This window comes from Cryptotermes secundus, unplaced genomic scaffold (assembly GCF_002891405.2).
Source record: "Cryptotermes secundus unplaced genomic scaffold, Csec_1.0 scaffold645, whole genome shotgun sequence".
NCBI classification, from domain to species: Eukaryota; Metazoa; Arthropoda; class Insecta; order Blattodea; family Kalotermitidae; genus Cryptotermes; species Cryptotermes secundus.
The window spans coordinates 327,171-344,501 of NW_019723910.1; the positions used below are offsets into that span (position 1 = coordinate 327,171).

General features: G+C 39.3%; 2 protein-coding genes across 3 annotated transcripts in view; one reads left to right on the forward strand and one right to left on the reverse strand.

The window, feature by feature from the left end:
• Positions 1 to 11,167, reverse strand: part of LOC111862106 (organic cation transporter protein) — a 103,120-nt gene extending 91,953 nt beyond the window's left edge. Inside the window, exon 1 of the mRNA XM_023847227.2 lies at positions 10,960 to 11,167. The gene's annotated coding sequence lies outside the window, so the exon portion shown is untranslated. The remainder of the gene's footprint in view (positions 1 to 10,959) is intronic.
• Positions 1 to 17,331, forward strand: part of LOC111862107 (organic cation transporter protein) — a 105,088-nt gene that overhangs the window by 65,017 nt on the left and 22,740 nt on the right. The gene's annotated exons all lie outside the window — the stretch shown is intronic.

Here is a 17,331-nt window from a genome sequence, read left to right on the forward strand (position 1 = left end):
TCTCAGAGCAGTGGTTATGAAGAGTTCTGTCTTCTGGGATATAGCGCCGTGTGGGGTCTGAGGTTCTCAGAGCAGTGGTTATGAAGAGTTCTGTCTTTTGGGATATAGCGCCGTATAGGGTCTGAGGTTCTCACAGCGGGGGTTATGAAGAGTTCTGTCTTCGGGATATAACGCGGCATAGTCCGTTGAAAATCAACCGACGGTTCGTAGGGACATGTCGCCTCCATCTTCAGGATCGAAGATTAAACAATGCAAGAAACTGCTTGCTACCTGCTTCATGACGGTTTACTACTTGTCTTATTAATCGACCCTGAAGATGGAGGCGAGATGTTCCACCGAAACGTCAGTTGACTTTCAACGGACTGTTTAGCGTTATGTTGCAGAATACAGAACTCTTCAATCAAGATGTGAAGTAACTGAAAATAATGTTCCATGGCTGGCCATACTGCATACGTTAGAATGATTCAAACTGCGTCTAAAGTAGAGAAATATTTGAGCAACTGAACAAATACTGTAACCAATTCAGAAAGATCCAAAACTATGGAATTACTGTTTTGGTTATTTGCTGAACTGGAAGGAAGTATATTTAATGACTAACATCATATCTAAGAGCCGGGATAGCTCAGTCTGTACAGCAACGGGCTACGTCATGGGCGACTGGAATTCGATTCCTGGCAAGGGAAAAAGATTTTTCTCTACTCCACAACGTCCAGACCGGCTCTGGGGCCCAACCTGCCTTCTATACAGTGGGTACTGGGGTTATTTTCCTGGGGATAAAGCGGCCGGGGTGTAAAGCCAATCACTCACCACAAACTAGTCCCGAGGTCAAGAATGGTACCTCCACTCCCCTATAAGTCTTCATGTCATGCTGTTTAAATAGACACAAGGACAGCTTTACGTTTTTACATGCGATATCTGTAATGTGATGATTACTTTTCCTAAAGTAAATTTATCCTTCAATAAATATCAGAGTTCCGCGCCATAGCTCAAGCGGTTAGTCGCTGGCTTCCCATCGCGGCGGCCCAGGTTCGATCCCGGGTCTGGTCAAGTGGGATTTGTGGTGGACAATGTGGCGCTGGGGCAGGTTTTCTCCGAGTAATTCGGTTTCCCCTGCCAATCTTCATTCCACCAATTGCTCCACAATCACCCTCACCTATCATCTGGGGCTGGTACAATAGGCCAGAAGTGGCCGCAGTACAAAGGACTTAGTCCCACCCCACTAGCAATAAGAAAAACATTAGTGTTACTTCAGTATGAAAAATAATAAACAGTACTTTCTAAAAAAAATGCATAATTCCAATGAAATAGAGCTTTCTGTTCGTCTTCATGATAAAGGTGAAGCTTGGAACACAAATCCGTTGGCTGAATGGAGTATTGTTGGATGGCGAAGGCTGGCGCCATTATGCACGCAAGAACAGATTTCACCTTGTGAGACTACAACTAAAATAAAAGAAATATGCATAACTTTGAGCAGTGCTTATTTTCTTCGTGGTCACAATGAAATGGAGGGACGTGTGCTTTTCTCTATTTTAATTAAAAAGTTGTTTATTTCCTGTTACATTGGAGCCATTTTGTAGAGGCTTCCTTTGGGTGACGCGAATAAACGCTATAATTATATAAAAAAAGAAAATTTTATCGCTGTATTTGCGGTATGTATTTGTTTATTACTATGTGCTTCTCAAGCCCAACGTTTTTTGCCCGTACTTACGTAGGCGGTAATTATATATGCATGTTCTAAACGGTGTCATCTGAAGGATAAATACGCAGTTCACTAATTTATCGGAGAATATAAGAAAGGAGGCGATGGTATAAAAGATAAAGGTAAGGTAAAATTGTCCCTATGCTTAACTAAATAAGCACTATACCATGAAAACTTATTGGGGAGAGAATCCAAATATTCTTGACCTCGGCAGTAGTTTGAAGTGAGTGATCAGTTTCATGCCCCGGCCACTTTTCCTTCTGGGAAATAATCACTATTACCCATTGAACAGGGGGCTGGATGGGCCCCGGAATCTGTCTGGACAACGTGGAGAAAAGAAAATTCTTGTCCCTACCGTGTCTCGAACTCCGACCCCTCTGTCGTCCAGCCCGTAGCCAGTCGCTATACAGACTGCGCTATCCTGGGACGAGAGAATAAAAGATAGAAAGAAGCTGAAGAATTAAACTACGAAATAATTGATTCGCCATTGAACTTCAGTGGGCTAGTTCAATAGTGATTTTAAGTATTATTTATTTCTCCCGGTAGGATCAAGAATTATCACTTCTCCAATCATCCAGACCGGCTCTGGGGTCCACCCAATCTCCTATACAATGGTTACCGGGGGCTCTTTCCGGGGGGTTAAGCGACCGGGGCATGAAACTGACTAATCACCTCCAACTAGTGCCGAGGTCAAGAAAATGTGGATCTATACATCCACTACCCCGTACATCTTCATGACTTAGTGCTTAATTAGTTAAGCACAAGGACAACTTTACCTTTATTTGTCTCCAGTTACTGAATGGTTTAAAGCGAATGAAGTCCGGCTTGCTTGACTACTCTGAACGGAATCAAGATTTATCTCTCTGAATAACATCTAAAGTACTGAGATTGTCATATGTACCATCTGTCTTAACATGAAATTACTCTCAACTTTGCCCACAGAGTGTATTCATATGTTGCATATGATTTTAGAAACAGAGAGCGATTATTTTCCTAAAAAGCATTAACCGGTTGATCTCTCTAATGGAATAGCAGTTTATTTTCTGCAGGGTACAAATTTAATTTTAAAATATTATTAAGATGAATTTCAGGCGTCAGAGGGATGTTCGTCGAAGATCACATAAATGAGACAAGCAGGTACACGATTCGATTATGGGCCGGATCATCAGTTATCGTAACTTAGGTTTTCCTACTTTTCCTCATCCTGTCTGGACGAATATGTAAATTTTGCCTTAAAGTAAGCCAACACTACTTCCTCTCAAATCCTTACTCATTCACTGTTATTGTTCATCATCCTATTTGATGCTACATAATATGTTAGTTGAAAGAGCATAGTAAAATACAAGTAACTTAAGAATCAATTGAATTCCCTTTGAGTTTTATTTCTATGACTTCCGTTTATTCTCTACATATGATTTAATATGTCAATTTGTTCCGAATGGTACAAATAAACGGTATTTATTCAACAGAATATGTCTGGAGGAAAACACTGTCACGTGTATGAATGTGATTATAGACGAGTTTTGGATTGGCGACTGGATTTATTGGACTCTTTGATACAACGCGTGATTACACTTTGCATTTCACTGTTACATACACACACTAGTGTCCACAGTCACGTCTTCACTGCCGTTGCTTGGTAGCTGCTTCCAACGGCGGACGTTCCCCTTCCTCTGGGTTCCCGAAATGTCCCCGGCCTCAGCTACCAGCTTCTAACGGCAACAGTTCACAATGACTGAACACCGAAAGTTCTCTAACTCACTAACTGATTGACTATACACTGTTCTTCTGTTGCAGTGCAATTGTTCTCGTGGAAGCATGCCTGTTTGCGGAACCGATACTTAGAAAGGACTGTTGTATAGTTGCTTATTTTGCGGTCGTTGCCTGGCAACGTATCTACATGCCACATTACTGATAATTTTCGTTTACATGCTACGGCCTCAAATGAAGACAAAATAGATATATTTCTGTTCCAGCAACACGGACATGAAGGCATAGGGACGGAAGTTAATTTCCATAAACCTATACAAATTACTATGGGAAACGAAACCAATGTTAGTATGGATTCAGCGTATCGACATAAGGAATAATTTCTTGGTAACATAAAATAGCTCATCTGTATTCTGAAGCAGTGTAGAAATGACAATTGATCAGTTTCATAAAAGTGATTCATCCCATTCAGTTATTTATTAAGAAGAAATAAACGGGTTGTAGCCATGGAATTTTTATAATGCAAATAAAAACTATGACAGGATGTTACTCTTTAAATAACGTGAATTTTAAGTTGTAAGTACAGCTTTAATTATACTAGATATTTAATTATAACAATGTATACTGCAAATAAAGGTGAAGTGAAATATTTACAGCTGAATTTATATATGTATCTGAGCATTTTAACTATTAATCGATAAATTTATTTTGCATCAATAAGGGGGCTGTCAATACCACGTGGACTTCTCCATCGATTTGCATCCTTACCCATAATGCTGTTCGGTGACTGGAGCGGTGACTAGTCATTCACCATGACCGAGATGTATAATACATGAAGATAAATGTCTATTCATGTGTGGAAATTACTTGGCTATGTACGATAAGTCAATTGGTTAAGAATTTGTCTGCTCACTTAGTCATCTCCTTCAAGGAATGCTATTTTCATGGCTTCAGAAGTCTTTCAAGTTTCTCATGAGAGCGTTGTTTTGTCTCAGATAATAGGAGAATTGTGGGAGCTAATATGAAGACTACATTGCGTTGAGATGATTCAACACATCGTCGTAAAAATGTATGTACACATATTTCATCGTCATTTATACAAAGTCTCCAGTTGTGAAATGGAAAGTTATTGTAACTATAAGCTTGCGTCAGGGCATTTCACAGAAATTACGAACCCCAAGAGGAGACAACAAGAACAACACGAAGTATTCTAATGGAGTACAAATATTTTCCAAATGCATCTTTAGAATCTTTCATAGATCATTACGCGTGATGTTAATTTACTTAAGATAAAAATCCATTCTTGAAAAGGTAATTGCATTGCATATAACACACTTAATAGATTCTGAGAATAAGCTTGGTCTTAAAGAATGTACGTATAAGAGTGTGGACTAGATTTGGCTGGTTTAGAACAGAGCTCAGAAACAGACTTTCATGGAAACGGTAATGAACTTTTTGGTCCAACGAAATCAGGTCATTTCATGACCAGGTGAGTAAATATTCTGGCATGTAGACTACGCACTGCTAGATAGTGACTGCGAGATAGGCAGTTATACAACAGCCGTTGCTAAGTAATGGTTATATAAACAGCGGCCATTGCTAGGCAATGACCGAATAGCAACCACGTGGACATCCCAACAGACGCGAACGCAACAATACGTAGATACAGCAAAAGAGGAACGATGTTTTCTGTAATATCCGTGCCATTGATATTATAACCACGACATTTGGAGCAATGAGTTAGTTAACCCGTGTAGAGGCGGGGTCGAATACCTCCACCGTGACCCTGCGAGTTGCAAGGGGAGACAAAAGGGAAGTCTCAAATCTGAGAAAATAAAATATGGTCGCGAGTCCCAAGGGACTCGGACCCGAGAAAGACTACTCTGGCAAGGGCCAGCAGCATGTACGAAAGACACACCCGTCCTCTCGTCAGAGAGGGCGCCCTACAGAAACAAAACTGTAACTGTCAAACAGTAATAAATATCTGGTCACGAGTCCCAGATAGGGTTCGACATCAAGACTTACTGACTAACCGTCAGCCGCAATATGGCTTTGAGTTCGACTTTGACAATGAGTTAGTTGTGCGATAGTAGCCAGCCGGTAAGAAAGTGAGCACGGAAGCAGAGGACATTGTTTGATCTATCACCAAGCAACGACCGGCGAAGACACAACAGACTGAGAAGATTTAGCACGTTCTGTAGTGTGTGAATTAATGATAGCGCTGTAGTTATATGTAGTTACGCTCCGTAATTTTTCAAGAAGTCAAATTACCAATCCTAACCCCGTCTGTAGTCGTTCATCCATGTAACAATATCAAGTTTTCAAGGAAGACCACGCGGCTATATAGGTCCAGCTTATGTATTCATACATTATGACTGCAGTAAGACCAATAACTCGGACCCTCTATGATAAGGGCTGCCTTATTTTTCATGTACATATTTTATTTACCAAAAGGGATATTTTTCTTAAACGATAATTTAATGGTATAGTTTCCTACTTCATTTCGCTTTATGAAAATATAGAAATGCAAACATAATATGTAATTTATACTGAAAACGATATAAATTTTCGCTTTTAAATTCAATTTTGTGTTGAATGTTAACATTCTCACAAAATCTTCATTTTGTTTTCACAATACAGCATCTGTGTACTAATACAGTCTTAATTAATGTATATTTCTAGACTGTGAATAAATCTGTTCGCTTTATCGAACTACGGCTTGAAAATATTTTATATAATTACGATCTATAATTCGTGATTTTCAATAATTCGACGTATTACATCGAATTGATGAGATTATAAATTGATCCGATATTGCGCCTGCATGACGTATGAGCAACCACTTCACTTCGTATTCCATTATCTCATTATCTTGATCAATAAATGTGGCCGGTGTTGATATCTTGCTTATCACAGTTTCATGAAATGTTGCAAAAATTGCGTAAGTTTAATAGAGCATTGCACGAGGAATCCATTCTTTCAAATTATGAGTGCCAGTGTAATGTCTATGTGATATTCAGAAGGGATTATATGAAAGCAAAGATTTTATTGTAATGTTCATTTGGAGTCCGAATTCGACTAGTTATACGCCTCGAATACAAGTCATATCCGACATACAAGAGCTAGAAACTAAAATAAATAAAGAACACTATCTTCGAGATATGATGTGGTGTAGTCTGTTAGAATTTTATCGACGTTTTGGAAAAAACATCTTCAGGAGCTAAGAGTAAGCCAAACCAAGTAGAGAAGCAAGTAACAAGGAGCAAATACTCGTTACATTAATATAGTATTGATCTGAAATTAGCAACAAGTCTGTACGAGTACAAGAAGTCAGAGTTTAATAATCCGTTGTGTCATTGTATATGTTATCTGAATTGTAATATCTTTCTTCACTTAGTAATTATAAGAAACATATTGTGGAGCTTTCATGAATGGAAATATTATTGCATCTGGTCACAAAATAAAATTATTATAGATTTATGCTTGGAATTTGTCCGGATTTTCTGAATAAATTGAAAATTCCTACAGCCGGTACGATCTAGAAAAATAGTTCTCAAAATGCAAGTGGAGAATAGCCTATAAATTGTAGACATTATTAAATCAATGGAACAAACAACTTGTTTTTAAGACAATGACAATACAGCGCGGCCCGAACAACAGGAAGACACTAAAGAGTCCTGTTCTTCAACCAACGGAACCAGGACGCGGTAGACACTCAACTTCCTTTCAAGATAAGAACTATAAAGGACACGAACCCAATTGGTTCTAAATTTTAACGAAGTTATTTTAAACCAAACTTGTAAACAAACTAATTATAATAATTTAAAAATATTTTAATATATTCATGCCCGTCGCTTCAGTTGTTAAATTATAAGATTTTATATTCATGACATGTTAATGTTCTTGCATATATGTATTGATAATGACCAATAACATTGTAATTATATTTTCCGTATGTATTGATATGTCCTTCTGAAGATGGTCTCTCAGACCAAAACATGTCAAAGATGAAAGATTAAAAAGGAAATTAAAAAACATTTATCAGTGACACTGGACGGTGTTGATAACCTTTTTATTACAGTGACTTTTCATGAGGTCCCTTAAGTTTCGTTTAGTGATGGATATATTGTAACATTCTGAAGATTATACAGTGAGCTATCAGTTTGTCTTCGATTAATGGAGGCAGTGCAGGCTTTTTCTAATTAACACTATCGACGAGCTTTTATTCTCTACTCCTCGTCACTTCATTAGTCGAAAGTCACTTGGACGTTGGTTTCGATCTTTCATACATGGGCCTTCAGGAAGTTTCACTAAAACCGAGTGTTTCACTCTAACATAATGTGTTCCGTGCTATCGTCAAGGCACGTGATACAATATAGCCTATTGGACATGTTTGGTTTAGTGCACCGAAAATATACAAATATAACCTCACTTACTCGCCGGTCACAGTGGCCACGCGGTCTAAAGCATGAACTGCGTTCGCTCGCTCTAATGCTGAGATCGTGGGTTCGAATCCCACCCGAGGTATGGGTGTTTGATTTCGTTTATTCTGTGTTTGTGTTGTTCTGTGTGCAGGTAGAGACCATGCGATGGGCTGATCCCCCGTCCAAGGAGTCGTAGCAGCTGTGTACAGGATCTAGAAACTTAAGAAGCGGCCAAGGTCTAACAAAGGACTGTAGAGCTACGACAATAATAATAATAATAATAATAATAATAATATCAACATAATTTTCTCAAGTTGTATAATGTGGGAAACTAGCTTATCACAAAAGGAATTACATTTTTTCTACCTTTGATCAGTCTCCATTCAGAATTAATTCTGAAATTATTAATCTTGTAGACAGGTGATAAGACTCCTTGGACGGGGGATCAGCCCAACGAAAGGCCGCTACCTGCACAGGACAACACAAACACAGAACAAATGCCGGGAGAAATTCAGGCCTCCCACGATCATAGTTCTTGCGCGGGCGAACATATTTCGTACCTTAGACTTCACGGCCACTGTGATCGGCATGAATCATAACTCTGATCTCAAAAATGGGATAGAAAGTGACTGATTTTGCCGTAAATGCTTTCATAAACATGGATCCCATAGATTTGACACGGTTCCCATAGATTTCGAATGTGATTAACAAAATATTACACAATTTGCTCACCGAAATATACAAGGCGTTCAATCAAGGAGGAAACTTCGCCACACCGCTGATCGGGCCCAACATTCCTCACAGATTGCTAGTGTAACTGTAACGGCGCGCGTTTATCAGCGCTAGTGACTCATTCTGCTATCAGCAGTTACAGCAGCAATCTGTGAGGAATGTTGGGTCGGATCCGCGGTGTTGCGAAGNTGAATTTGTGAACCATGGAGACACTTTCTATGTACTTCTCAAATGATGGCTGTATATAGGTTGTTTTCCTTAAATTAGCAATGGTGCGGGTACGATATGCGTTACTGTACCTTATTATGTATTGTAAGTTTATAAACATAAGTAGGATTTGAAGTTTTCACAGAGGATGTTATGCAGGAAACCAGCGTGTATGCAGGTGGTAAGCAGAGCACTTCCTTGCCACCTGCCTTCATGCTGATTTCGTGCTCGGCTTTTTCTTTGACCCTGAAGGTGGAAGTAATATGTTCCTCCGAAACGTCGGTTGACTTCCAACGGACTACACAGCGTTATATGTCAGAAGCTAGTGCTCTAGTAAATATATGTTCGAATATCATGAAATTCTATAAATGTCTGCGTGTTATATATCAACATAAATGTTCAATTAGATTTTAATTTATGCTAATCTCTACTCCTATTGCATGGTTGTATAAAAATAATGTTTTACATAAATACTAAATTAAACACACTAATTGTTGCTCATCATGAGGAGCTTCATAGCTTGTACGCCTATTAGCTGTTCACTAAATATTTTTTTACGATCAAATGAAGTATAGTAGGAGAGCTGGAACTTGTAGCGGGCATTGAATATTTCAGGAATGTATTTAGAATTTTGATGTGGACACTTGAAGGAAAGGGGCCACACTGAACACTTGGGCAGAGATGAGAGAATAATGTAACAAGATAAGACATTTACATACAACGCAGTACTTGGACGCGTTCAGATGTTTCTTCTTAATGTTTTGTCCACTTTATTTCCATTATTCCAATTTAATTTCTGTGTCTTATGCACAGAAAATGCTGCTTTATTTTATTTATATTATCTTTTGAATTTAAACAATGGTAAAAGCAATAAGTGAGAATGTCCTCGACTCTGTTATTGTTCTTTCATTATTTTGAAAAAATATATATACACGTATATACAAAAATGGCTTAGGCATTGCCCATCTGGGATTAGTTATTGTTTAAATTGAAAGACTGTGTCGCCATCTTTTGTTTAGATAGTGAACCACCGTGAAATTAATGAATGGGACGGCCATGGGATCACTCTCACGGCAGCCCAGCGTGCTATCATCAGTGAAGTGGAAAACAAAACAAGGTGCTTTTTAAAAAAACTGCTCTTCAGTCCTTGTGTAAGGTGTCCGATTTTAACCAAAACTAAGTTGTACTTTGACGGCCTTTAGTAAAATTCTCCAATATAAATCGTCACGAAGATCCAGCCAATGGGAGCCGAGTAGTTTCATGCGGGCACACCGACAGACAGAGAGGCAGATTTGACGAAAATAATAGGCGTTTTCTAAACTTTGTTAAAGCTCTTAAAGTTTTATATGAAATAAATTGAGTGTGAGGATGTGGGTGAAATTTAAATGGCGCAGGGTAAATAACGATTGTTAGCTCTTGTAAACACGGTATTGAAATTTCTGACTCTGTGAAAAGATGCAAATTTGTTTGTAATTGCTGAGTGGGTATTAGTGCCTCAAAGAGGACCCTCCTTGTAGAATTTAGTTAATCACTGAACAACAAAACTTGCCCATGACAGGAAAGAGAGGATACTTACCAAGTGCAATTCGCATTGCAGCGTCATTTAAAGCATCAGGAGGTAATTAGACCTTAAAACTTGTAGGTTAATTTCAAACACTAGAAGACAAAGAGGCTTTATATCTTGTAGCTTAATTTAACATGCCAGAAGACAAGAAAACTTGAAGTTTGATTTAACACACCAGAAGACAAGCGTGACTTAAAACCTGCAGCTTGATTTAACATACCAGAAGGTAAGACAGCCTTATAACTTGCAACTTAATTTATCGCACCAGAAGGCCAAAAGATCTTATAGCTTGCAACTTAATTCAGCACACCAGAAGGCAAGGCAAGTTGCAGCTTGAATGAACACACCAGAAGAAAAGCTTGCCTTAAAGCCTGCTGCTTAATTTATTACATGAGGAGACAAAAAGATCTTATTACTTGCAACTTAATTCAACACACCAGAAGGCCAAATGATCTTATAACTTGCAACTTAATTCAACACACCAGAAGGCAAGACAACTTGCAGCTTGAATGAACACACCAGAAGAAAAGCTTGCCTTAAAACTTGCAACTTAATTTAACACACCAGAAGGCCAAAAGACCTTAATTTAACACACCAGAAGGCAAGTAGCCTTTGTAACTCACCTTGTTATTCGCACGCCAGTATCAGCACTATCGACTGTTTCACTTGACGAAACCAACGAGTCTGAAGAGCGTAGTATCTGACGCTTCTTCGCGCCTCGGGGTCATTCATTGGCCAGCTTCTTGCGTACCTGCAACGTCACTACGCTAACGGCAGTTTCATTCCAGACTGAAATCTATTACGTCCTTGATCACTCGTTCGTGTAACACTATGAACACAAGCGAAGACGCAAAGAATAAATACTTGTTTGAGTGATAAATGTGATCTGTATAATCAATACCGGTAACGGATCGGCAGACCACAACACGCGGAAAAGTTACGGTCCGCGATAAATCAGACTTTATCGCGGCGATGAGACAAGGTTCATAAGATTTTGCTGTCTGATGCACAGCATAAGACTAAGCATTTTAAGCGTAGAAAGGAAACTAGATCTTTCATAAAATTGAAAATTTGGGGGGGCTCTAGTAGCCTACGCATGGGACTATGCGTTGTTGTAATTTACTGTACGTACATAAACTGGGCGTGTGAAAATTAGTTTTGGGCCCACTTCAGATTCGATTTTACGAGTCAGACCACTAAGCAAGGTTTAGGATATCATGCCAAAAGAAATAATTATCAATAATCCTATTTGTTTATCCTCCAGTTAGTGCCGAGGTCAAGAAAATGTGGATCTATAAATCCACTCCCCCATACGCCTTCATGGCCTAGTGCTTAATTAGTTAAGCACAGGGACAAATACCTTACTTACGTGTTTCCCATTTATCTATAAATACATCCGAGCGTTACGAATGATTGACATATACGAGTATTTAACACTTTTTGAAGTGTAGATTTCTTTTCGATTCTCTTCAATTTTCGATCATTTTCTGATGATCCTATTCGGCCCATGAATAAAAACATGTGCCCCAATCTTGCAGTAAACAAAAGTGAAGTACTGTGGAGATGTCATCGAATCAAATGTTCATGTTAAAAATATCTGCAACATTTGACACAACGCACACGTAAAATTCCTTTCTTTTTCAGTAACTATAATCTCTTTGTTGAAGGACCCACTTGGTCTGGAAAAAGTACATAGCATAAGAGGCAGCAACAGCAATTACTACTACTACTACTACTACTACTGGGCGCCCGGATAGCTCAGTCGGAATAGCAACTGTTGGACGACCGAGGTGACGGAGTTCAAGTGCCGTTGAGGTATAGAATTTCTTCTCCACGTCGTCCAGACCGGCGCTGGGGCCTACCCAATCTCCTATCCAATGGGTACTGGGGCCCCTTTCTCCGGGGGTAAAGCGGCTAGGCTATGAAGCTGACCACTCACCTCCAACGAGTGCCGAGATAAAAAGAAAATATGGGTCTATATATCCATTCCCCAAAATTATTCATGGTGTAGTACTTAAAATTGGTAAAGCGCAGGGACAATTTTGCCTTTTTTACCTTACTACAACTACTGCTACTACTACTACTACTACTACTACTACTAATACTAATACTAACAATAACAATGTGGCACGCCATAGCTCAAGCGGTTAGTCGTTGGCTTCCCACCGCTGCGGCCCAGGTTAGATCCCGGGTCTGGTAAAGTGGGATTTGTGGTGGACAAAGTGGCGCTGGGGCAGGTTTTCTCCGAGTACTTCGGTTTCCCCTGCCAATCTTCATTCCACCAATTCCTCCACAATCACCCTCACCTATCATCTGGTGCTGGTACAATAGGCCAGAAGTGGCCGCAGTACAAGGGACTTAGTCCCACCCCACTAGCAATAAAAATAATAATAATACTATAACAATATTAGTCCTCGAATTCACGGGAAATTCAGAATAATTTTATCTTAGCTGTTTCCGTGCATTTCTCAGCTCATGTAGAGTACAGCATTCCGATCCGTACATACTGGAGTATTGCAGTTATACTATAAGTATTCACATCTTCACATGTGCATATGATGTTCCTTTTTCTGCACCTCTACCATTAGTACATTGGAAAATGCGTATATTCACATTAATGTTCTTAGAAATATTTCGATATACAAGTACATTGTATCACAGATATTTAATAGTTGTACGATAAATTTTTAAACTGTGTTTCAGTAGCTTATATATAATTATATCTCAGATGAAAACTTACTGAATGTAATGTCGTTAAATTTCTTAGAATTAATATTTACTATGAATATTACACTCAACCATTTTTGTCTTCCAATGACGTCAATTTGTTGACGTACTTTATACGCTAAACTGTGAAACGCAGAAAATCGCGTGTTGCTTCTAAGTTGTCAGTTTGATCTATCCAGGCAGTCTTGCCCTGGGGGCTCTCTTGCTAGACGTACGAAGTCTCCGTTGTGATATAAGAACATGCTAGGTCTCGTCACGGAGCTGCTTTTAATATCGGGTGTCCGGATGAAAGGTATCCAATATAAAAAAAAATTATGTCTCGGAAAGTAATTGTCATACACGTATCAGGTTTATGTCATCATAAAGTAAACCCCTGTATGTTTTTTTTTTCATGCCCGGCTTACACGCATGCGCCGCCACATTTCTGTCCCCATGTTGGGAATCACTTGGAGAGAGTGATCCCTGGGAGATAGATCGGCAGAAATGAATCAGTCGCTTGGACTCCTAGGTCGCCAGATTTAACCTCACTGAATTTTTTCTTATGGAATGAGCAGAGGAATATCCTACACGAAATAAGAAAACGGAAGGCTAATTGGATTGGTCATGTTTTACGCAGAAACTGCCTTCTAAAAGAAGTTATTGAAGGAAAGATAAAGGGGCGGATAGAAGTGACAAGAAGACGAGGAAGAAGAAGTAAGAAGATGCTGGATGACCTTGGGGACAGAAGAGGATACTGTCATTTGAAGGAGAAAGCTCTAGATCGCATTAAGTGGAGGAATTGTTTTGGAAGAGACTGTGGACCTGTCGTCTGACAAATTACTGATGATGATGATGATGATGATGATGATGATGATGATGATGTATGTGAAGGACATTGTCTACCAAGTTAAGATCAACGACTTGCAACACCTGGAAGCCCGCATAAGGGACACTGTGGCTATGGTAACACCAAACATAATGGATCGTCTGGATATTTGTCGTGCCACCAAGGAATCCAACATTGAAATTTACTGAGAAAGTTATATACTCAAAAAAAACTTTGATAGTTTCCCTTTTTAGTGGTGTAACCCATAAATGTGTATAATTAACGCTTTCTGAGATGTAATTATTTTATTTTAGATACCTTTTATCCGGACATTCTGTATTACAACACTGCGATGAGCATTTATATCGCGACTCACTACTCTCTCACCCACTTACATGCCGTGGCGTGGCTACAGCTGTAACTCAGAAGTGAGGTTTTGGGGTCGTGGTAGGGGAAATGTTGACAGCCATGCGGTTACAGCAACTAATAATAAAATTTTGACATTGTTTGCCTTCATTAATATTCATTATTCATACTGGAGATCGCTACCGTTACTCAGTTTGTCTATTCAATAAGTCTGAGTAGGATGTCGTTTGCTGCATTTCGTAACGTAGTTCTACCGCTAGAAGCTTTTGACACCGAGCACCTAATGTGCCATCCTGTGTTGGCTACCCACGACTGCTTTCTGAATATATTTGTAGCCTCCCTCCATATCTGCAGAAAGGAGCCTGCAGCTCGAGTAAAATGGAAAACGAAATGGACGACACGTATAGGATGCATGACGGAAACAAGAAATACATAGAATTTTCTTAGGGAAACTTCGAAAATTGTGCACACGTAGGAAATATTGCGTACATGAATAAAGGGTGAAGTCCCTCTGATTAATTAGCTGAGCACTACGCCATGAAGACATATCAGGGAATGGAAGTATAACTCCACCTTTCTTGACCTCGGCACTAGATGAATTTGAGTGATCAGCTTCACGCTCTTTACTAGTGGGAAAAGCCCCCGGTACCCATTGGATAGAAGACTGGGTTGGCCCCAGAATCGGTCCGGACGCTGTGAAGAAGAGAAAAATCGTTATTAAACTCCATTTGTCTAGTTGTTTCTTTCACTGCCGTTGCCTAGCAATTGGTCTACATGCCACAATATATGCTGGAAACTTGCTAAGACCATCAGAAATACAAAGAATGAATCTACAATCTGAATGGCAAAGTAAAGAAAACTTTAAGTTATATTTCACTAGAAATCAGAATTTGTGACGACTGGAGCCACAAGTCAAGGGAGATCTCCAAATTTTAACACTCACTCTGGATCTCGCCTTGAGGAAACATGGTGAGCGAAGATTCATGCAGTGATGGTCGGCACATAGTGTGACACCTGAAGGACATCTCGTATTGGTATGCAGTACATTGCCTCTCTGCGAGTCTTTTGAAAGTTCTTCATTCAAAAGTACAGCATGTGACCTTGTTTCATATGACGAGAGTAAATATTTATGTGCATTCCTAAAGTCAACAATCAGGACCCATATAAAGCTTTCTTGTTTAAACAAATAAGCCTATGCGAATTATTTACACTCCGCTTTTGGCACAACTGTGATTTGCGATATGAATTATATGTAGCAGTGAGTTGGTAAACGTGACTCATAGCTTGCTATTGTTACGAAATATGGGTATCTTAAAGAGGAATGAAAATGTATAGGCCAAAATCACTTTGGAGGTCAGAATATTTCCTTGCGTGTGTGTGTGTGTCGGGCCTAAGAGAAGCCAGACGGAGCCCGATACTTCAAAAATAAGATTTTCTGCCATCTGAACAATTCATACGAATATAGATGAAAGGCCAAGAACAGCAAATTTACAATTCAACTAAACAGAATTCCCACACCTTTGCTTACGTTTTTATTTTGAGTAAAACAAGAATATATTTGGACCCTCCAAGCCAGGGGCCTGGGTCAAAGGGCCTTACTAGCCCTCCTCTATATGGGCCTTTATGTATATAACAGTGAGATGGACGCTCTGAAATTAAGCAATTTCGGGTAAAGTAGCCATGAACTGTCGAACATTAACACGTTTCATAAACGTAAGTTATGTACGAGTATTAGGTTACGAACGAGCGAAAATTCTCTTATTATATCGTATGTATTCGGTAAATACCGATAATATTTTGATGTTCAGAAGTTAACTGTTATATACTATATAAAAACGATGGCTTTCGACTGACTGTATGCGTGTTATTCGTGGGAGATACTATTTAACACCCTTGATATATCATTCGAAAACATGTAGACTTTGAAAGGAGGACGGGGAAATTACGCAATAGTTGAGGAGACTTCCCGTTGGACTCTCAGCTGGTGTTAATACTAGTAGTCCCTAAAGGAGTTCTTTGCCATTTTGCATGGGCTTTGGATCAGTGATCCACACAGTGGATGTAATCTGCTGTTTACTATTTCGGCAAATATTTTTCAAGAACCGCAGCTCTCTCTCTCTCATACACACACGCGCGAACGTACTGCAAAACGAGATGTCGCAAATTCCTTGAGTAGTTCAGAATGTCCTTAGTTCGAGCGAAAGAGCCACGGTTTACCACCTAGAATTGTTTTATTAAAAATGAGTTTCATATTATATATATAAATATAACAAAAACTCCGTGTCTTTTAGTCCGCAGACGAGTGACCGCCGCTTGTCAGCGAAGTTAGTGCCAACTTTTGCGGATAGAGGGTGTCGCGTGGTCAGCACAACGAATCCCCACGGCCCTTAATCTCTGTTTTCTAGACCAGAGCCGCTATTTCCTTGAAATAGCTCTTCATTCATTCTCACGAGGCTGAGTGAACCCCGTTTCAGACCCACTACTTCTCAGAAAATCTGGTAACGCTGGGAATCGAACCCGGGACTTCTGGATCTGTAGGCAGGAACTCTGACCACTAGACCACAAGAGGTGATCATATATAAATATATGGGTATGTCATACATATCTCATTTAATAAACAAAACTATATTATATGCTTTATATCAAGTTTCTGTGCTTCAAACCTTTACTGAGATACAATCCAGACAAACAGTTTTGCTTTTCACATTAATCAAAGGTTATATCAGAGATACAGGAATAAAAAAAATATGTTCACTTAGTGCTTGATACATTTTAAAGTTGGTTTCAAGTGCTTTTTTTCATTGTCTCTTTTAGTTAGTTCCAGAAATGAGACAGAGAAGCAATACGCATGTCACGAACTTTGTGCAAGCAACGAATGAAAATGGATTTTATTGAAATACGTGTATAACGTAACTTAAATTCCCCAAATTTCGCTTAAAATTGATGATATAATAACCACGTGAACTGAGTTTTCTCTTCTCCACTTCGACCAGACTGGTACTGAGGCCCACACATGCTCCTTTCGAATGATAACCGGGGGCTATTACCCTGGTGATGACGCGGCCGGGGCGTGAAGCTGACCACTCATCTCCAACTA